The sequence below is a fragment of the Mesoplodon mirus genome (assembly GCF_964341445.2).
Source record: "Mesoplodon mirus genome assembly, chromosome: 4".
Lineage (NCBI taxonomy): Eukaryota > Metazoa > Chordata > Mammalia > Artiodactyla > Ziphiidae > Mesoplodon > Mesoplodon mirus.
Genome location: NC_138979.1, coordinates 282,467 through 305,590, shown reverse-complemented (window position 1 = coordinate 305,590; position 23,124 = coordinate 282,467). Strand labels below are relative to the sequence as shown.

Sequence of the window (23,124 nt, the reverse complement as noted above, 5' to 3'; positions counted from 1 at the left end):
TACTAGGGCAACAGAGCCTCAATGGAAGTCGTGTTCTAGGTTATAACTGAGAATGGAATGTGCCAGGAAAAAGCCCCTTAACTTTATGTCTCACTACTTCTTGTTCGTTGTTTTTATTTAATTTTTATTTTTTATCACAGCAAGTTTGATTACAGGGTTTGGCTTGTTCTAGGTGTGCAAGATGTGGTTCTTTTACACATAAACATATGTCTATTCTTCCTGGGATCCTTATCCCACGTACGTTATGACAGAATGTTGAATAGTCTTCTCTTGGTATTCCGTAGGTGTTTGGTGATTATATATTTCACCTGTGTTTGTATACGTCTGTTAACCCCAATATCCTAATGTATCCAATCCTCACACCTTTCCATTGGTGAACCATAAATTTGTTTAATGAATCTCTGATAGCCCTTCTCTGTGGGAATATCTTCACTGGTATCAATTTTTAGGTAACACCTATAAGTGATATCATGCGATATGTGTCTTTCTCTTTCTGACTTACTCCAGGTTGTGTGATTACATCTAGAATCATCTATGGTGCTGCACAGGGCAATGTGTCCTTTTTTTCCTTGGGTAATATTTTGTCTGTACTTGTACCAGTTCTTCTTTGTCCACTCATCTGTTGCTGGACACTTTGGTTACTTCCATATCTTGGCTATTGTAATACTGTGCAGTGCACATTTGCCTTCCTGTGCCTTTCCAATTCTATCTTCTTTGGTTATAGGTCCAGGAATGGGCCTGCTGAATGATATTGTAGCTCAATGTGTACCTTTTAAAGGCATCTCCATTCTGTTCTCATTAGTGGATCTTTCAAGGGTACGTCCAACTGAAAGTTGAGGTTATGCATTTCTCCACAAACACTTCAGCATTTATTGTTTATAGGTTTCTTGCTGATGGTTATTCTGAGGTGTACCAGCTGAAACCTCTTTGTAGCTGAATTTGCGTGTGTCTCATAATCCGTTGAAATTAAGCTTTAAGGCATGTCCATTTTATTTTTCAAACTGTGATTACAGCTTAGCTCTTCAAAGTGTTTTCTTAAAGTATGTGTCACATTTTGAAATTTATTGGCCATTACCTCCCTCAAGGCATTTTGTGGGCAGGTCTCATTTACAGCCATGCAGTACTTGTTCACATGAAGTGACCATTAGCACAGGTTTTAAGCTGCTTTTGCAGGTAACGGCCAGAGGGTGGCAGCCTTTCTACGTTCCCCATGCTGGTACTAGGGAAACAGACCTTCCTGCTACTGGTGTTCCTCGGTTATAAATTAGAGAGGAATGTGCCCGGATAAACCCCCAATTGCTTCTGTCTCCTTACTTATATTTCATTTTAAATTTAAATTATACTTTTTATTGGAGTAATATTCCGTTGTGTACATGGACCACTGCTTCTCGGTGCACTCCTCTGTTGATGGACATTTTCGTTGCTTCCAGGTGTTGGCTATGGTAAGTATTGCTGGAGTGCAGAATTGCCAGTCTGTGAGGTTTTGATTCTCATTTTCTCAGGTGACAGGTCCAGCAGTGGGTATGATTGATTGCCTGGTAGCGCAATGTTTCCCTTTTCAAAGCACCTCCATTGTGTTTTCATGAGTGGCTCTTACCACGTCCCCCTTAGAACGGAGGGTACGCACTTCTCCACAATCGCTTCAGCATTTATTGCTTGCAGCATTTTGTTAATGGCCATTCTGACTGCTGTGAGCTGATAGGTTTTTGTAATTTGGGTTTGCATGTCTTTATAAATTCCTAAAACTCATCATTTTTCCAAGCTTTTTTTGTTTGTGTTTTTTAAAAAAGGAGAAAAAAGTATGCATACAATAAACCTTTTCAAATTGTCCTCTTGGAAGGTTGCCCTCTTTTCAATTTCTTATTCAATTTTCGACCCCAGGGTTATTTTGGTGGACAGGTGTCATTACAGAACTGCAAGATTGGTGAATAGTTAGTGACCATTAGCAGTGGGTTTAAAGCTGCTGTTGTGTGAAACGGCCACTAGGAGGCAGCATTTCTCCATTCCCCAATCTGGGTAGTAGGGCAGCAGAGCCCTTCTGGAAGTCGTGTTCCTAGGTTGTAAATTAGAATGGAATGTGCCAAGAGAAACCCCCATAAGTTTATGTCTCATTACTTCTTGTTGGTTGTCTTAATTTTTGTAATCGGTGTAGTGATTAGAATATTGTTTGTCCTAGGTGTACACAATCTGGTTCATTTGTACATTTTATATGTCTGTTCATATACAGATCCTCTTTCCATGCAAAATATTACACAGTGTTCCGTAGACCTCCCTTGCTATATGGTTGGTCTTTTTGACACATGTATATAATACGTATTGGTATACATAACACTGATCTTCATTTATCCATTCCCCCCACCTTTCTTTTTAGATAAGTATATTTTTTTCTACATTTGTTATTGTCTTTCTCTGTGGAAATATGTAAATTTGGGTCAGCTATTAGATAACGCCTATAAGTAATATCATAGGATATAGGTCTTTTGCTTTGCAAATTACCTCATGTTCCATGATTATCTCTAAGCTCATTTGTGGTGCCTCAAAGAGCAGTGTTTCATTGTTTTAAATGGGGAACGTTCCACTGTGTACATGGACCACTACTTCATTATCCATTCACCTGTTGATGGACATTTTGGTTGCTTCACCATCTTGGCTATTGTGAATAAGGCTGCAGTGCAGCTGTTGCAGCCTCTGTCTTCCCGATTCGGCACTTCACAGGTGAGAGGCCTGCTGGTGGGTCTGCTGCATCGAATGGTAGTTCAATTTTTGTTTTTCTAACGCAGCTCCTTTCTGTTCTCATGATTCACTCTTACCATTTTACATCTCACCAGCAGCTAGAGGGTACACAGTCCTCTAAATGTCCTTCAGTATTTATTGTTTGTAGAATTTTTGCTGATCGTCAGTTGACAGATGTGAGTTGTAAACTTTCTGTAAATTAGAGTTGCATGAATCTAATAATTCCTAAGGTTAAGTTTTTATTCATTTTCCATTTTTTTAAAGAGAGTGAGTCAAACGTACCTCTTCATACTCTCTTCTTGAAACATTTGCGTGCTCTGAAATTTTTTGTCGGTTCCCTTCTGCAGCACAATTTTTTTAGGGCAGGTGTCCTTTACAGCGCTGAGTCCTTGTGAATGTTAAGTGACCATTAGCTGTGGGCTTAAAGCTGCACTTGTGGGAAACGTCCACAGGCCGGCAGCATTTGTACATTTCCCACTCCATTTTTGGGCAGTACAGCCTACCAGGAAATCGTGTTAGTAGGCTGCAAATTAGAGTAGAATGTGCCAGGGAAAACCCCCAAGAGCTTATATCTCCTTTCTTCTTGATTGTTTTTAAATTTAGTTTTTATTAATTATGAGAGCAAATTCGATAAAAAAAAATATTTTGTTTCTCCTAGGTTTACAGAATCTGGTTCATTATATCAATGTATCTGTCTACTCATCTTTGGAGCCCTTCCCGTGTAGGTTATTACAGAGTGTCGAGTAGACCTTTCTTGGTATTCCATAGATATTTTGTGATTAAATATTTCATATGTATTAGTACATGTCTCTTAACCCCCATATCCTAATTCATCCATTCCTTTCAACTTTCCATCAGGTTAAACGTACTTTTATTTTCTTAATCCATGCTTTTCCTTCTCTTGGAAATAAGTTCGTGGGTATCAATTTTTAGCTAACACCTAAAAGTGATGTCATAGGATGTCTGTCTTTCAATTTTTTTCATACTTCAAGTTGGGTGATGATCTTTAGGTCCTTCTATGGTGGTGCAAACGGCACACTTTTATTCTATTCCATGGCTAATATTCCATTGTGTACATGGACCACTTCTTCCTTGTACATTTTTCTGTTGATGGACCTTTTGGGTTCTTCCAAGTCTTGGCGATGGTAAACATTCCTGCAGTGCAGGATTGCCAGCCGGTATCATTTTCATTCTGGTCTGCTCAGGTGGTAGGCGCATGAAAGGACCTACCAGATCACAAGGCAGCTCAATTTTTACCTTTAAACGCACCGCCACTCTCTTCTCCCTACTGTCTCTTACCAGTTTATCTACCCGCAGCGGCTAGAGGGTACATAGTACTCTAAAACCTTTTCAGCATTTATACCTTTGTACACTATCCTCCTGGTGATCATTCTGATGGCTGTGTGGTAAAGGTTTCTGTAGATTGGATTTGCAATCTTTATTAATTGCTGACGTTGAGCATTCCCATTCCCTTTTTCTTAAAGAAAAAAAAAGCAAGAAAAGACAAAATGTGCGTAAAATATGGCTCTTGACTGTGTTTTTGAAACGTTGACGTCTTTTGAATTTTCTGATTGATTTACGACCCCAGGATTTTTTTCTTTGATGGTAGCTGTCCATTACAGGCCTGCAATTATTTTGAATATTAAATGACCACTAGCGCTGGGTTCAAAGCTGCTGTTGTGTGAAACGGCCAGAAGACAGAAGCATTTCTCCTTACCAAATCTGGTTACTAGGGCAAGACAGCCAAAATGGAAGTTGTGCTGTAGGTTGTAAATTGGAACGGAAAGTGCCAGGAAAATTCCCTTAAGATTATGTCTCATTCTGTCCTGTTCGTTTTTTAATTTAATTACTATTTTTGATCACAGCCAATTTGATTACAATGTTTTCTTTGTTCTAGGTGTGCAAGATGGGGATGTTTTACACATATACGTATATCTAGTCTTCTTCAGATCCTTTTCCCATGTAGGTTATGACACAATGTTGAGTAGTCTTCCCTTGGTATGTCGTAGGTCTTTGGTGATTATATATTTCACATGCGTTTGTATATCTCTGAAAACCCAATAATGTAATGTATCCAATCCTCACACCTTTCCTTATGGTGGACCCTACGTTGGTTTAATGGATCTGTAATTGCCTTTCTCTGTGGAAATATCTTCATTGGTATCAACTTTTAGCTCACACCTATAAGTGACATGATAGGATATGTGTCTTTCACTTTCTCACTTACAACAACTCGGGTGATTACTTCTAGACTCATCGATGGTGCTGCAAATGGCATTGTTTCATTTTTTCCCCAGCTAATATTCCATCTCTACGTGTAGCAGTTCTTCTTTGTCCACCCACCTGTTGCCGGACTTTTTGGTTACTTCCATATCTTGGCTATTGTAATACTGTGCAGTGCACATTTGCCTTCCTGTGCCTTTCCAATTCTGTCTTCTTTGGTTATAGGTCCAGGAATGGGCCTGCTGGTTTATATTGTAGCTCAATGTTTACCTTTTAAAGGCATCTCCATTCTGTTCTCATTAGTGGCTCTTTCCAGGGTACGTCCCACTGAAAGTTGAGGGTATGCATTTCTCCACAACACCTTCAGCATTTATTTATTTGTTTATTTATTTATTTATGTTTCTTTGTTTTGCGGTACGCAGACCTCTCACTGTTGTGGCCTCTCCCGTTGCGGAGCACAGGCACCCGCGGCATGTGGGATCTTCCCAAAATGGAGTACGAACCCGCGTCCCCTGCATCGCAGGTGGACTCTCAACCACTGCGCCACCAGGGAAGCCCCAGCATTTATTGATTATGGGTTTCGTGCTGAAGGTTATTCTGAGGGGTGTGAACTGATACCTCTTTGTGGTTGAATTTTCGTGTGTCTCATAATCCCTTGACATTAAGATTTAAGGCATGTCCTTCTTATTTTTCAAACTGTGATTACAGCTTAGCTCTTCAAAGTGTTTTCTCAAAGTATGAGTCACATTTTGAAATTTTTTGGCCATTACCTCCCTCAAGACATTTTGAGGGCAGGTTTCATTTACAGCCCTGCAGTACTTGTTCACATGAAGTGACCATTAGCACAGGCTTTAAAGCTGCTTTTGCAGGTAACGGCCAGAGGGTGGCAGCCTTTCTACGTTCCCCACGCTGGTACTAGGGAAACAGACCTTCCTGCCACTGGTGTTCCTCGGTTATAAATTAGAGAAGAATGTGCCCAGATAAACCCCCAAATGCTTACGTCTCCTTACTTATGTTTGTTTTTAAATTTAATTTATACTTTTTATTGGAGTAATATTCCATTGTGTACATGGACCACTGCTTCTTGGTGCACTCCTCTGTTGATGGACATTTTCGTTGCTTCCAAGTGTTGGCTATGGTAAGTATTGCCGGAGTGCAGAATTGCCAGTCTGTGAGGTTTTGATTCTCATTTTCTCAGGTGACAGGTCCAGCAGTGGGTATGATTGATTGCCTGGTAGTGCAATGTTTCCCTTTTCAAAGCACCTCCATTGTGTTTTCATGAGTGGCTCTTACCACGTCCCCCTTAGAACGGAGGGTACGCACTTCTCCACAATCGCTTCAGCATTTATTGCTTGCAGCGTTTTTGCTAATGACCATTCTGACTGCTGTGAGCTGATAGGTTTTTGTAATTTGGGTTTGCATGTCTTTACAAATACCTAAAATTCATCATTTTTCCAAGCCGTTTTTGTTTCTGTTTAAAAAAAAGGAGAACAAAGTGTGCATAAAATATACCTCTTGAAATTGTCTTCTTGGAAGGTTGCCCTCTTTTGAATTTCTTATTCGGTTTTCGACCCCAGGAATTTTTTGGTGGACAAGTGCCATTACAGAACTGCACGTTTGGTGAATAGTTAGTGACCATTAGCAGTGGGTTTAAAGCTGCTGTTGTGTGAAACGGCCACTGGGAGGCAGCATTTCTCCATTCCCCAATCTGGGTAGTAGGGCAGTAGAGCCTTTCTGGAAGTCCTGTTCCTAAGTTGTAAATTAGAATGGAATGTGCCAGGAGAAACCCCCATACGTTTATGTTTCATTACTTCTTGTTGGTTGCCTTAATTTTTGTAATCGGGGTAATGATTAGAATATTGTTAGTCCTAGCTGTACACAATCTGGCTCATTTGTACATTATATATGTCTATTCATATACAGATCTTCTTCCCATGCAAAATATTACACAGTGTTCCGTAGACCTCCCTTGCTATATGGTCGCTCTTTGTGACACATGTATATAATATGTATTGGTATATGTAACACTGATCTTAATTTATCCATTCCTCCCACCTTTCCTTTTAGATAAGTATAGTTTTTTCCTACATCTGTGAGTGTCTTTCTCTGTGGAAATATTTTCCTGTGGGTCAGTTATTAGATAACGCCTATAAGTAATATCATAGGATATAGGTCTTTTGATTTCCAACTTACCTCATGTTCCATGATTATCTCTAGGCTCATCTGTGGTGCCTCAAAGAGCAGTAATTCATTGTTCTCCATGGTGAATATTCCATTGTGTACATGGACCTCTTCTTCTTTATCCATTCACCTGTTGATGGACATTTTGGTTGCTTCACCATCTTGGCTATTGTGAATAAGGCCGCAGTGCAACTGATACAGCCTGTGTCTTCCCGATTCTGGACTTCTCAGGTGAGAGGCCTAGCGGTGGGACTGCTGCGTCGAATGGAAAACGTAGGGAGTAACCAGGCAACGTCAGTTACCATGGCAGCCCTGGGAAAAACATTACCAAGTGACACGAACACTCCCAGGAGCCTACATTTGTTTCCACAATAAGTAAACCTTTCTCATTTCTAAAGTACTATACTGTGAAATATGCATCTCAGTCACAACTAGAGGTTACTCAGTGTCTGCTGTGAGCGGGAGGAAAAGAGAAGGGCCTTACACAGTACCTAAAGCAAAGACAAGAAGAAACTAGGGGCCACGGGCAGAGACAGGATCAGACAGGCTCCTATCCCTATGACATTCTGAGGAGATCACGTTGTAAGGGCTTGAGCAAGAGAAAGCAGCCACTAACCAGCTACCCTGTCTCAAATATTTGGAGAAAGTCAATGCAAATACATACCTATGTATTATTCTTTTCTGATCATTCTTTCAGTGTAGCCCTTCTGGCTTTGTGCAAAGCGATTCTTTGTTTTGTACCTGAAAAATGAGTGGCACATGTAAATGGATGAAACCTGTCAGAGCAGACATCCAACGAGCACTTCAGGTAATGAACGAGGAGCTCCGAGTTCTGGGAAAGAATTGTAAAAGTAGTGTAGAATCACAATATCTTAGAGCATCCTTTATATCAACTCCCCTCTATCATATCACCAATCAGTGGTTATCAGCCTATACATGAACTTTGCAGTGACAGAAAACACAGCACTCTCTAGACAGATCTAGGCATTTCTAGTTGCTACAGCAGTCTATATCAAATTCAGAATCTGATTCCCTGTCACGCATCAGTCCCAGTCTGCCTTCTGCAATGGTACACCCCATGGCACACCTCATCTCTTTTCCATCTGGCACATTTCCCAAACACATGAGGACAATTTTGTTCTTCCTAAAGCTCTCTTCTCCCACGTCACCCTCCTAAATCACTCCTTCCTGTGTTTATGACTTTGAGGAGCCCCCAAGGTTTTCTCATCCCAAGGCCATGACAAGCAATGGCATCAGTGTGCCTGCTACAGATTCTAGGAAAGGGGCAGGGCCACACAAGGGTCTGGCAAATGTGACTGACTACCTGAAGTGAGAGTACATGTGAAAACCTCAGCCTCTCTTCAGTCCTCAGCCTCTATCCAAGGTTTCTCCATAGCATGCTATTGACATTTTGGGCCAGATAATTCTTTTGGGGTGGTGGGGAGGGCTGTCCTATGCCTTGTACGATAGGTAGTAGCATCCTGACCTCTACCCACTAGATGCCTGCAGCACCACCACCCCCACACCCTGGGTGTGACAAAGAAAATTGTCTCCAGCCATTGTCAAACGTTCTGGAGGACGGGTGAGGGCAAAATCACCCTCACTCAAGAGCCACTGCTCTATCCAATGACTCTGTTCACCCATGAGTACTCAAAACTCTCTCCTTCGCTGGCTTAACAGGTAACTCTCCAGAAAGTTTATCGGGTATCAAAATGCTATTTGAAATTTAATAGTATTTATCTCTATAACAGTATCTGATGAAAGTAAAACTCTTTCGCCAGATGTTAAGAACCTCCCAGGTGGTTAATCCACGTTTACCTTATCTCCTACCCCAGGCCCTGGAAATTACAGAAATGATCGGACACCCATTTTCGGGTTCCGTTCAATAAGTACCAGTAGCGTAAGGCTTTCTGGCAACCTGAACACTGAATTCAAGTAAACTATTCTGCCTGACCGTGGCTTTGTGGGACAGGCCACAAACCTGTAGCAGGACCCTCCTCGCTGCTATTTACGGAATTGAGGTATCTGACTGGAAAGCCAGTGGAGGTGAACTACCCAAGAAAGCAGTGGGTTCAGGATTAGAAGATGTAAAGGGTGACGAGGGGAGAATGAACCTCAGCTGAAAAGAAAGGGGAAAAGTATCAAGAGATGAGTTCTCTTGACTGAAGAGAAGATACGCTGAAAGCCATCAGCTTGCCCTCGGGGCCCTCAGCTCTCTGGGGAGCTCTAAGGGAAGGGTGAGCCTGGACCTACGACTCCGGACTCCTGGTCTCGGCCCCCAGGCCTGACCATTCACTCAGACTCTCAATAAATACTTGTATTCAGAGACCTTACACGGGGACCACATCTGGGAAAACATCGCCGCACCCTCATCATAAGTCACAGGGGGAGACCCGAACTGGCCAAGCCATGACAGGAGCTGTGAGGGCGACAAAAGAGCACGGCAGGGATCGGACATCGGATCGCCAGAAGCCCTCCGCCCTCCTGGTTCGTAATGCCAAGGCCCCATCGCCGCGCATCGCCGGACCCCGGTCCTGCCTCCGTCGCGCACCTTTCCCCAAGGTTGGCCGGGGTCTGGAGTCACCATCCCCGGTTCGGACCTACAGACCTCGCCGCTGCTGAGCTCTACAGATCCCGCTCCTTCCACACAGTTCGCCGATTCCGCGGGCCTTACTGAGCCGCGCCGGCCACCGTCCGCGAGGCCTTGGCGCGCCTGTGACGTCACTGTCGTGTGCCTCTCCCGCAACAAGGGGTGTATGGCTCTCGCACGGCGGCTGCGGCTGTTGTCGCTCGCGGCTCGGTTGCTTCTGGCGCCTCGCCGGGACCTGACGGTCTGCGGTCCCATCGAGCCCCTGCCCGTGGTGCGCATCCTGTGGGCTCTACAGCAGCGGCAGGAAGAGCGGCAGAGTGGGCAGCGGAGCCCCCCGCGGCCGGTGCTGGCGCCACCTGGGCCGCTGCCACAACGACTGAGCTCACGTGCCGCAACTACTGAAGCCCACGCGCCTAGAGCCAGTGGTCCCCAACAAGAGAAGCCACCACAATGAGAAGCCGGTGCACCGCAACAAAGAGGAGCCCCCACTCACCTCAACTAGAGAAAGCCCACGTGCAGCAACGAAGACCCAACACAGCCAAAAGTAAACAAATAAATAAAATGAAAAAAGATACAATACAGTATTGTTAACCATAGTTGCCATGCTGCACATTACATCCCAGAACGTATTTGTCTCGTAACTGGAAGTTTGTATCCTCTGACCACCCGCACCCATTCCCCCCCCGCCTCATCCCCATAGGTTAAACTTTTAAATACAGGAGCCCAGATAAACTTCAATGAGAAGGTGACATCTGAGCAGAGATTTGAGTTAGCCAAGTTCGTATCTAATGGAAGAGCGCACAGGAGAGGTAAGGGCCGGTGCAAAGACCCTGGGGCAGGAGCTTGTCTGGTGTGTTGGAAGAACAGGAAGGAGGCCACTGTGGTTGCAGCACAGAAAGGAGAAGAGGGTAACGGAAGTCAGATACACAATGGATGGAGAGCAGTGAGCAGGTAGGACACAGGGGTCGGACCCCGAATGGCCTTGTCGGATGCTCTGCCGGCTGTGTTAGCGCTTCACGATAGGAGCCAGTGAAGGCTTTTAAGGAGAGGAGTGGCATGACTGATCACATTCCCCATGATCACGCTGACTGCTGTATGAAAAACAGACTGTGGGGGCCACGGTAGACACTGGCAGATCATCAGAAGGCTCTTCTGTCACCGATGTCAGAGATGATGGTGGCTCAGGACGGAGAGATAGTAGGGGAGGTGGTGAGACGTGGTCACAGTCTAAAAATATTTTGAAGGTAGAGCAACAGGAGTAAAACGAAGAAAATCCAAATCCCGTGGCCCAGAGATAACTGTTAATTTATTTATTCTAAGCAAACGCGGTCCCTCCTAAAAACCACAAAGCTTGCCAAGGATGCTCTTCTCAGAGGTACTACCTTTTTACTACTCAGCCCGCTCCGGCATGCCCTCCCCCTCTGCCACTCTCCCAAAACTGCTCTGATTAAAGTCACCAATTACCTCGAAGTGGCTCAATCTATGAGACACTGACCTGTCCTCAATCTTGTTCTGCTAGCAGCACATGGCATGGTGAAGCCTCCCCTCTTGCTTGATCTCTCTCCTCCCTGGGTTCGTCGACCGCACACACTCCCAGTTTTTCTCTCTACCCCTGCTTTGCAGTCTCTTTTCCTGGTTTCACCTCCTGCCCTCACATGTTGAGGTTGCTCCTCAGTCGTGGGCCCTCTTCCCTGCTAATTTCACACATCCTCCCCCACAAATGTATTCACTCCCATGGTATAAAATATTGGCCACGATCATCTCCAAAGGCATCCCAACCTCACACCAACTGCTCAAAACACATCCCCACTCGGATGTGTTAAGGGCATCTCCTACTCCACGTGTAGAAAACAAAGCCTTGATCAACCTTCCTAAGCCTCGTACTCTGTCTCCAATTATTTATTCAACGGACACTTACTGAGCCCCTAAGATATGCCAAGCACCGCTAGGCACTAGAGACAAAAAGATGAGGCAGGAGGGTAAGGTTCAATAGAACAGAGGGTTATAGAAAGGGAACTTACAAATATGTGTGAAAATAAAAGTGTGCATGGTGCTATGATGGAGCACTTACGTAAGGCTGTAGGAGTCTAGCTCAGCAGCGAAGAGACTGATGGGGGTTGAGGAGGGCCTCCCTCAAAAAATAATCTCTGTGGGCTTCCCTGGTGGCGCAGCGGCTCAGAATCCACCAGCCAGCACTATTTACAATAGCCAGGACATGGAAGCAACCCAAGTGTCCATCGACAGACGAATAGATAAGAAGATGTGGCACATATATACAATGGAATATTACTCAGCCTTAAAAAGAAACGAAATTGAGTTACTTGTACTGAGGTGGATAGACCTAGAGTCTGTCATACAGAGTGAATGAAGTAAGTCAGAAAGAAAAACAAACACCGTACGCTAACACATATGTATGGAATCTAAAAAAATAAAATAGTTCTGATGAAGGTAGGGGCAGGACAGGAATAAAGACGCAGATGTAGGGAATGGACTTGAGGACACGGGGAGGGGGAAGGGTAAGCTGCGGTGAAGTAATAGAGTCGCACTGACATACATACAATACCAAATGTAAAATAGCTAGGTAGTGGGAAGCAGCGGCATCGCAAAGGGAGATCAGTTCAGTGCCTTGCCACCACCTAGAGGGGTGGGATCAGGAGGGTGGAGGCAGACTCGAGAGGGAGGGGATATGGGGATATACGTATGCATAGAGCTGATTCACTTTGTTATACAGCAAAAACTAACACACCATTGTAAAGCAATTATACTCCAATAAATATGTTTAAAACAAAACAAAACAAAAACAAAAACAAGAATCCGCCTGCCAACGCAGGGGACACGGGTTTGCTCCCTGCTCCAGGAAGATTCCGCATGCCTCGGAGCAACTAAGCCCACGAGCCACCGCTACTGAGCCCATGCGCCACAACTTCTGAAGCCCGCGCACATAGAGCCCGTGCTCCGCAACAAGAGAAGCCCCTGCAGTGAGAAGCCCGTGCCCCACGACGAAGGGTAGCTCCTCGCCGCAACGACAGAAAGCCCACGCGCGGCAACGAAGGCCCAACGCGACCAAAAATTAATTAATTAAAGCTTATATTGAAAAAAAAAATCTCTGCTGGGAATTCCCTGGTGGTCCTCTGGTTAGGACCCTGTGCCTCCAGTTCAGGGGGCCTGGGTTCAGTCCCTGGTTGGGGAACTAAGATCCTGAAAGCCGGCACCGCAGCCCAAATAAAAATGAAATAAAATAAAATATATTAAAATAAAAAAAGAAAGGATCTCTGATTCAAGGTCTAAAGGGTGAGAAGGTGTTTATCAGGCCAATATGTGGGGAGAAAATTTTTCCCATTTCAGTAAGTAGCACCTCCATTTACCCAATTACACACCATTAACCCACATTCCCCACATCCAATTCATCGCTTACTCCTATTCGCCTCCAAGCCATTACTAACCTTCCAAATATGACTCTAACCTGCCTGCTTTACTCCACCTCCAAGGCCACCACTGTGCACAAAGCCAGTCTCCTAATGAGTCTCCCCAAATCTTCTCCTGCCCCCTCCTATCCATTCTCTTACAATAGCCAGTATGGTGTCTGAAAAAGGCATCTCTGCTAACACCACTTCCCTGTTTATACCCTGCAATGGCTTCCCACCAAGTTTAGGATAAATCCCAAACAGATGATGGACTGGAGGTTGGAAGACCAGAAGGAGGTAGGGTGTTAGGTTAGAAAGAGGGATAAAGGGTCTAGGCAAACAGCGAAGAGGGCTGAAAAGAAAATGATCGGCACTTGTACAACAGTCCGGATGCAGGCAGGAGAATGCAGGAATAGCGAAGGAATACGAATAGCCAGCCACTTTTTATTTCTGCAATGCCCTTGCAATTCCCAAAGTGCTTCACTTATAACTGTGATTCTCAAACCTAGCTGTACATTAGAATCATGTGGAGAGATTTTTAAAACTACCAATGGCCAGGCCTCACCCCATTTTAATCAGAATATACACTTCACTAGGGCAGGAATTTTGTCTGTTTCATTCACTGTCCATATGAAAAGTACCTGGGACATACATGGTGCTCAGAAAATATACACTGAATGAATAAATGAAGGAAGGAATGTACCACTATCACCTGAGATCCAAGGAGACATTCTTTTCAAAACTTAGGGAGTAACCAGGCAACGTCAGTTACCACGGCAGCCCTGGGAAAAACATTACCATGTGACACTAACATTCCCAGGAGCCTACATTTGTTTCCACAATAGGTAAACCTCTCTCATTTCAAAGTACTATAATGTGAAATATGCATCTCAGTCAGAACTAGAGGTTACTCAATGTCTGCTGTGATCGGAGGAAAAGAGAAGGGCCTTACGCAGTATCTAAAGCAATGACACGAAGAAACTAGGGGCCACGGGCAGAGACACACAGGCTTAGATAGGCTCCAATCTCTATGACATTCTGAGGAGATTCACTTTGTAAGGGCTCGAGCACGAGAAAACAGCCACTAACCAGCTACCCTGTCTCAAATATGTGGCGAAAGTCAATGTAAATGCTTACCTATGTATTATTCTTTTCTGATCATTCTTTCAGTGTATCCCTTCTGGCTTTGTGCAAAGCGATTCTTTGTTTTGTACCTGAAAAATGAGTGGCACATGTAAATGGATGAAACCTGTCAGAGCAGACATCCAAGGAGCTCTTCAGCTAACGAACGAGGAGCTCCGAGTTCTGGGAAAGAATCATAAAAGTAGTGTAGAATCACAATATCTTAGAGCATCCTTTATATGAAATCCCCTCTTGCATATCACCAGTCACTGGTCATCAGGCTATACATGAACTTTGCAGTGACAGAAAACCCAGCACTCTCTAGACGGATCTAGGCATTTCTAGTTGCTACAGCAGTCTATATCAAGTTCAGAATCTGACTCCCTGTCGCGCATCAGTCCCAGTCTGCCTTCTGCAATGGTACACCCCATGGCACACCTCATCTCTTTTCCATCTGGCACATTTCCCAAACACATGAGGACAATTTTGTTCTTCCTAAAGCTCTCTTCTCCCACGTCACCCTCCTAAATCACTCCTTCCTTCCTGTGTTTAGGACTTTGAGGAGCCCCCAAGGTTTTCTCATCCCAAGGCCATGACAAGCAATGGCATCAGTGTGCCTGCTACAGATTCTGGGAAAGGGGCAGGGCCACACAAGGGTCTGGCAAATGTGACTGACTACCTGAAGTGAGAGTACATGGGACAACCTCAGCCTCTCTTCAGTCCTCAGCCTCTATCCAAGGTTTCTCCATAGCACACTATTGACATTTTGGGCCAGGTAATTCTTTTGGGGTGGTGGGGAGGGCTGTCCTATGCCTTGTACGGTATGTAGTAGCATCCTGGCCACTACCCACTAGATGTCTGCAGCACCGTCCCCCCACACCCCGGATGTGACAAAGAAAAATGTCTCCAGCCATTGTCAAACGTTCTGGAGGACGGGTGAGGGCAAAATCACCCTCACTCAAGAGCCACTGCTCTATCCAATGACTCTGTTCACCCATGAGGACTCAAAACCCTCTCCTCTGCTGGCTTAGCATTCAACTCTCCAGAACGTCTATCGTGTATCAAAATGCTATTTGAAATTTGATAGTATTTATCTCTATAACGGTATCTGATGAAAGTAAAACTCTTTCGCCAGATGTTAAGAACCTCCCAGGTGATTAATCCACGTTTACCTTATCTCCTACCCAAGACACTGGAAATTACAGAAATGATCGGACACCCATTTTCGGTATCCGTTCAGGAAGTACCTGTTGTCTAAGGCTTTTTGGCAACCTGAACAACTGAATTCAAGTAAACTATTCTGCCTGACCGTGGCTTTGTGGGACAGGCCACAAACCTGTAGCAGGACCCTCCTCGCTGCTATTTACGGAATTGAGGTATCTGACTGGAAAGCCAGTGGAGGTGAACTACCCAAGAAAGCAGTGGGTTCAGGATGAGAATTTGGAAAGGGTGACAAGGGACGGGAGAATGAACCTCAGCTGAAAAGAAAGGGAAAAAGTACCAAGAGATGAGTTCTCTTGACTGAAGAGAAGATACGCTGAAAGCCATCAGCTTGCCCTCGGGGCCCTCAGCTCTCTGGGGAGCTCTAAGGGAAGGGTGAGCCTGGACCTACGACTCCGGACTCCTGGTCTCGGCCCCCAGGCCTGACCATTCACTCAGACTCTCAATAAATACTTGTATTCAGAGACCTTACACGGGGACCACATCTGGGAAAACATCGCCGCACCCTCATCATAAGTCACAGGGGGAGACCCGAACTGGCCAAGCCATGACAGGAGCTGTGAGGGCGACAAAAGAGCACGGCAGGGATCGGACATCGGATCGCCAGAAGCCCTCCGCCCTCCTGGTTCGTAATGCCAGGGCCCCATCGCCGCGTATCGCCGGATCCCGGTCCTGCCTCCGTCGCGCACCTTTCCCCAAGGTTGGCCGGGGTCTGGAGTCACCATCCCCGGTTCGGACCTACAGACCTCGCCGCTGCTAAGCTCTACAGATCCCGCTCCTTCCACACAGTTCACCGAGTCCGCGGGCCTTACTGAGCCGCGCCAGCCACCGTCCGCGAGGCCTTGGCGCGCCCGTGACGTCACTGTCGTGCGCCTCTCCCGCAGCAAGGGGTGTATGGCTCTCGCACGGCGGCTGCGGCTGTTGTCGCTCGCGGCTCGGTTGCTTCTGGCGCCTCGCCGGGACCTGACGGTCCGCGGTCCCAACGAGCCGCTGCCCGTGGTGCGCATCCCGCGGGCTCTACAGCGGCAGCAGGAAGAGCGGCATAGCGGCCAGCGTAGCCCCCCCGCGGCCGACGCTGGCGCGTCCTGGGCTGCCGCTGATGTCAGCGTGGCCACCCGAATTGAACCAGCCGGCTCACCTCACGCTGGGCTCTTGGAACCCGCGCCACTCTCTTCGCGCGGCTGGAGGAATCGGCGCACCCACGCGGGCCATTTCTCCATCGAGTGCGCGCAACATGAGGCTCCAGCGCTGCGGAACCTTTCGCCCAAGGGCAGCTGCACTGAAGTGTGTCTGGAGCTCCCCGTTCTGAGCGCGCTACAGGAGGCTGCTCCCGAAGTTGTTCGGCCCACAAACGTGCAGTCGAGTACCGTTCCCCCACTTCTTCGCGGCCGCCACATTCTCTGCGCCGCAGAAACCGGCAGTGGCAAAACTCTCAGCTACATGCTACCTCTCCTTCAACGGCTGTTGGGCCAGCCAAGCCTGGACCCCTGTCGTATCCCTGCTCCTCGAGGCCTGGTTCTTGTGCCTTCTCGAGAATTAGCCGAACTGGTGCGTGCCGTGGCCCAGGCCTTGGGCAGCTCCTTGGACCTCCAGGTGCGGGAGTTAGGGGGAGGCCATGGCATGAGGAGGATCTGGCTGCAACTGTCCAAACAACCTCCAGCAGATGTTCTGGTGGCCACTCCGGGGGCTCTGTGGAAGGCCCTGAAAACTCAACTGATCAGCCTGGAGCCGCTCTCCTTCTTGGTGTTGGATGATGCAGACATGCTTTTGGATGAAATCTTCCTGGAACTGGTGGATTACATCTTGGAGGGGAGCCATACAGCAGAAGGCTCAGCTGACATAAAAGACCCCTTCAATCCCAAAGCTCAGTTAGTGCTGGTGGGGGCCACTTTTCCCGAAGGTGGAGGCCAGCTGCTGAGTAAAGTTGCCAGCTTAGACTCTCTAACCCCCGTTACCAGTGACAAGCTCCACTGCATCATGCCTCATGTCAGACAGACATTCATGAGGCCGAAGGGAACAGAGAAGGTGACTGGGTTGGTACAGATCCTTAGGCAGCATGACAGAGCATATAGGACTGGCCCCGCAGGAACTGTTCTGGTGTTCTGTAATTGCTACAGCGCTGTGAACTGGCTGGGGTATATATTCTGGATGACCACAAAATCCAACACTTAAGACTGCAGGGACAAATGCCAGCCTCAATGAGAGCAGGCATCTTCCAGTCCTTCCAGAAGGGCTCCCGAGACATTCTTCTCTGCACAGACATCGCCTCTCAGGGCCTGGACAGCACCCAGGTGGAGCTAGTCATCAATTATGATTTCCCTCCTACCCAGCAAGACTACATCCACAGAGCAGGGAGGGTGGGCCGGGTGGGGATCGAGGTGCCAGTCACTGTCATCAGCTTTGTGACCCATCCCTGGGACGTGAGCCTGGCTCAGAAGATTGAACTGGCAGCTCGCCGGAGGAGAAGCCTTCCAGGACTGGGGTCCTCAGTGAGAGAGCCTTTGCACCAGCAAACCTTATTGCAGCAGGCTTATATATGATGCCGTAACAGGGACCTTTCCCTCTGTGCTGGACGGGTGAGCACACTTGTCAGTGGGGTGCTCTGGGCTGCCTAGTCACCTTCTGAAGACCCGGGCTGCTGTCTGGCTTCAAAAGGTAAGTTGCTGGCCAACACTGGAGGGTGATCTACTGAGCTCGGCTCTCTGTAGTCTTTCACGTGAAGAATAATGTCGATCTTGGCTCTGTATTATGTCATGGTTTCTAACAATAAGCGATGTTTCTATGGGTGCCCCTTAATAACAGTTTCCACTGCGGCAGAATTCAGTAGACCCTGAGAAGATTCACACTCCAAACTACCACACTTAGGACGAAGGCTCTTTCAATTGATGTTTTAGTTTAGATTTTGTTTCCGGCCCCCAAACATCCATTAAGCCTCCAGGAGAAGGAAAAGGGGATGTGACTAGCAATAAAGAGAAATTTTCTTCACAACAATGGCCATGGCAAGCTTAGGCACTTTTGGTGAAATCTCTCTGGGAAGTACTGGCAGAGGAATAAAAGGCAAACTGACACAGAAATATTGCTTGGTGTGCATTTCCAGGCTCTGCCTTCTTTCTCATCTCTTGGTGGCAGGTGGAGGAAGAGAAGAAAAGGTTAAACTTTTTTATAAACCAGCAGAATAAGCTTATAACATCCTCTCACTATCTCTGCATAGGTTCTAGTCTCTGCAGCATTATATAAGCTTTGCCCAAAGTAATGAACTGTTGAAAGTCAAATGTAATACTTCACCAAACAACTTAAAAATGCTTGCGCACTGGAAAGGGTTAAGTTGCAGAGAACACAAATGGACCCAGAGCAACCTTTGCCGAAAGAGAATATTGTGCTAAATGTACAGTCATAGCTCTTTTCCATATAAAGAAACAGTCAGAAGGATAAAAGAACTTGGTCAAAATCACACAAGTCAGTAGGAAAGAATCTGGTTTGTCTGTCCTCAGGGCTGTGTTCTTTAACCACCAGGCTAGCTTTTCTCAAATCTGATTCATGCATAGAATAACTATACACCTTTGCTTGCCTTGAATATTCCCTGTTTATACATATGCCTGCTGCAGTTTTTAATATTGCCCACTTTGACTCCCAAAAGCAACCGAGAATACACAATAATTTGGTCTCTCTATCCATGGACCACTGTGGTGGGACTGCCCAGGAAGCTTATGAAAAGTGCAGCTTCCTGAGCCCTACTCCAGATCTAGATAAGTTTTCTGAGGGTTGGCTCAAGAATCCAGGTACAAGGCCTTTTAGGTGGTTTGGTGGAACCCCCCAGGTGATTCTCTCACTCTCTTAAGTTAATAAACCGTTTATTCTGCCTCCCCCAGATGCCCAGCCAGGTCCTGTTAAGGTAGGAGTCCCCACACCATATCAGAGGGATGCTCCCAGCCAAGTAATCTCCGGAGCCTTGGATAGTCTGAATGGTCTCATGCTGGCCCACCTGCCATGACAAACCTCCGCCAGAGCATTCCCCTTCACATTTACCTTCTACCACTCCAAAAGGCAGTCTGCTCCAATGAGGCCTGACTTCGTCTGTCCTAACGGGCACCCACTGATTCAAGCAGTTTAGGGATAGAAGGTGCTGTGGTTCTCAACCAGGGTGGCCCAACCTCTAAAAGGGTAGCCCAAGCAGTCTCTACCTCCTGGCCACATCCCCTCTGCAACAGCCCCGGTAAACGAAGGTCCCATCTTTGCTTTTTCAAGGTCGGCAACAGGGAGTCCCCTCCTAAAGAAGGTTCTCTCTCATTGCCACACTATCAAAAGCTGCCCCAAATGTGGTTCCTTCCTGTGGGCCTGATCAGGCTAAGGGCAGAGTTGTCTCTTTCCTTCTCTGAGTCGGACCAAGTTGTCTTACTAACCCCTCTTCACAGTGTTGACCATGATTTTCACGGGGGCTGCTGCTGAGCCTTTATCTCATCCTTTCATGGTGGAGAGAGAGAGGATTATAATGATTTTTACTTCTAGGGGAGAGGGGAGTGTAATGATTATGTTGTCATTTTGTATTATGTCCTTTTGTCATGAATTTGTTTTGAATTTCATATTAAAATGGGCCCACCATTCCCACTTTGTGAGGTCATTCAGCACCCTCATTTTGCACCTTTAACATCTCTCTCAGTATCACTTGGAAATGTTTGAAACGGCATGAGCTTGTCCTTACATTCCTATCAGCTGTAAATCCGGAGCCCCGACATGAACGTAACCATTGAGCAGAACCCCTCTCCATTACCTGTGTAACACTGGGTAGGCTCCTTAACATCTTGGTTTTTCTAAGCCCTCAGGTGTAAAAATGTGAGGGTTCTATGAATTTATATTTGGGGCAGGACAAGGTCGAGAAGAGTGTGTCTTTGCTTGTATTCTTCCAAACTGGAATGTCTTCCCTCTCCTCCCCATGGGTCCAAATCTCACTTGTCCTTCAGGCCCACTGCCAAGGAGCCTTCCCTGATCCCCCAGTCCACACAATTCTCTGCCTCTTAGGGTCAGTGCCATAAAACCTAGCTGTCTCTTAACGTTAATCTTGCCTCTCAAGCCAATTTCAGAATGTGGGTCTCTCTTGCCCTCCTGGGGCCCCTGGGGCTGTACCAGCCCACCTGCACGCCCCACGTGGGGTGTCTACTAGACTAGGGCATGGGTGGGGAGGCCCAGGTGTGAGGGACCAGGCAGAGTACCTCTGCCTCTACCCTGCTCTCCTCCACAAAACTGCCCCTGCTCCTGAAGCCTGACCGCAAGTCACAGGTTCCTTCTTATGACCTCACTGGGTAGTGATGACCTCACAGGCCTTCTCACAGTTTCCATGGCAGCGTAACTATGGAAACGTGCTGCCCTCAGAGAAACTTCCCTACCAGTTCTCCACCAGATACCAATCTCTTTGGTTGTCTGAGAGAGAATGTCTGACCGGATCGTCTATATTTACTCAAACCTGTGCTCTGTTCCCTGGCTGGGCAGTGCAGCAGGTACACCGAGACCGGGCACCTGTAGAAGAGGCATGGTGTACACACAACCTCACCTGGCTGCCACATGTTCCTATGGGGCTTGCCCACTACGTAAACCTCAGCACTTTCCCAGCTGTAAGTAATACCAGTGACCTGGGACACCTTCAGGGTCCCACAGTGCTCACTGCTGAGGACAAGTGAAAGGTCATCCCTGAACTAGTGTTCAGGAAGCTTCTGATCTTTATAAATGTTGCCTTCCGCTTTGGGCTACAGGATGCTTCCATTCAGACCCTTTCCTGATTGGCCTCTTAGCAAAAGGCAAGTGCATTTTTGTTGGCAGATGGTAAACGGAGCAGTTTGAGGAAGAGGGCCACTCTTGAACCGCACCTTCTAACCCAGGCACCTCTGTGCTGTCATGTACACATCTATATCGGTCCCCTCAGACACATCCCATACTGAGCTGCTGAGTACTAGGGGAGAGGGTGGTGCCATATTCATGGGAAGACCGGAAGAACCAAGGGGGGTGATGAAGCGCTAGTGAGACTGGAGGGCTGAGCAGATGGTGTCCCAGGAGGCTGGGTGGATGTGAGCCTACACTTGGTACCCAGAACCCAGTTCTGAGTCTCCTGATCACTCTGCCTCAGTATTTGGCCTTGTTCTAATCTAGATAAAAGTATCAGAGGGCTAGAGTTCAGTGTGGTTGTAACAGGCATTATAAATGGGGCCCAAGAGGGGTTGCCAAAGTGGGAGGGGTCCTTAACCAATTTATATTAGATTATCTTTTTCCAAAACTTGAAAGACGTTTCCATTAAAGCCTCAGAAGTGACACACTGCAAGAAATGTTTTCCCTGTTGTGGAAGGGAGAGATGGAGAGGATGATTGCAATTTCTTTCGGGTTCTACTGTTTTCCCTGGCAACGGTGAAGAGACTACCTCACCTGATGCAGCCGTAGGCTCTAGGAATTGCTTTTGCAGCCAGTGTCCCTTCTCTAGGGACTCATAGAGGTGATGGGCCAAGTCTGTGTTTTGGATGTCAAGTAGATTAAAGGTCTTCAGCCAGAAACTGGGAGAGACATGAGAGAGGGAAATTCTGGCAGGAGACTGTGTACAGCAGAAGTGACTGATCAGTTCTGATTTTCTTTGCAGCAGCTGTGGCTCCCATTTCTCCTCCTAAACCTGGTCACTACCATGTCCTCAACCGAGGGTGTGGAGAAACGCAGTTGGGCCGGCATGGGGAGACATACTGCCTAGTTGGTGGCTACCGGGCCTACGGGGATGCTCCTTTGGCCATGCCAGCAAAGGCGGAAGCCGAGAAGCCAGTCCCCAGATGGGCTCCCGAGAGAAAGCACGCTCCGGAAGAGTCGGACGAAGATCTCGGTTGCTCCAGACCCCAAATCCGGCGATTGTAGCATGGTGCCAGGAGGCGGACTCCACAGAATCTTGCTGGCTGAACCATTCTGAAGACAGGGCAATGGTTTAACTGCCTAAGACAGCGAATGCCTCTTCCTGCAGTGACCCCTCCCCCCCCACTGCCCACTACCACAGATTAGAACCTGCGTCGTTCTGTCTGAGCCTTCCTCAGCCAGGAGCCTCCCTGCACACTAAATGGCCATAAGCCAGGAGCCTCAGAAAGTGAGGTTTGAAATGAGAGTCTGCCCTGAACATCCCAGGGCGGAAGCTGGCCTGGAAGAAAACCTGGCATTCCTCTGCTCAATCCTCACGGGCCCCTTTGTGAGCTGGAGAAAGTGAAGTCTGCACTCTGCGAGCCGAGGAGGATGCAGGAGCAGAGACAGGGTGCAGAGAAGCCTTAGCAGTCTACCACATGGGCTCCTGCCCTGAGCCATTGTCAGCGGCCACCACCACAAACCAGTGGGGAGCTGGGCTTTTTGAAACTGAAAGCAGCAATCTGTGGCTTCCCAAAGAGCCTCCTGCCTGGGGTCTCAGGAGGCAGAATAGAGAGGCCCAGGAAGTCCTGCTCCCTGAAGCAAGAACAGGATGGAGAGTCAAGCAGCACGCACCCTGTCCCGAGGTTCACAAGCTCCTTTATTGCCAGGCCTTTCCGTCCCCAGTGGCGTCCCTTACTGCTCAATAAAATGTTTTTCTGTAACAGATTTGTAGGGTCGCCAGTGCTCAGACTTAGGTCACTACCCCTGTGCTAGGCACTCCTGCCACCTGGGAAA

At 47.1% G+C, this 23,124-nt stretch overlaps 1 long non-coding RNA gene and 1 pseudogene across 9 annotated transcripts in view; one reads left to right on the top strand and one right to left on the bottom strand.

Annotated features, from left to right (window-relative positions):
• The window catches only part of LOC309803005, a 69,682-nt gene that overhangs the window by 9,285 nt on the left and 37,273 nt on the right, over positions 1–23,124 (bottom strand). For 3 of the 8 annotated variants that reach the window (XR_014293877.1, XR_014293878.1, XR_014293879.1), the window contains exons 2-4: positions 14,269–14,345; positions 7,802–7,878; positions 7,150–7,392 (exon numbers count right to left, since the gene is read on the bottom strand). This is a non-coding gene — a long non-coding RNA (uncharacterized lncRNA). Of the gene's footprint in view, positions 1–4,940; positions 6,428–7,149; positions 7,393–7,801; positions 7,879–9,471; positions 9,555–14,268; positions 14,346–15,946; positions 16,157–23,124 lie in introns of those variants that run through there. The other 5 variants (XR_014293876.1, XR_014293880.1, XR_014293882.1 and 2 more) reach the window with 4 other exon arrangements.
• Positions 16,311–23,051, top strand: LOC309803004 (putative ATP-dependent RNA helicase DDX28; annotated as a pseudogene). The gene is made up of 2 exons: positions 16,311–18,129; positions 22,091–23,051. The product of its transcript is annotated as a putative ATP-dependent RNA helicase DDX28 (transcript).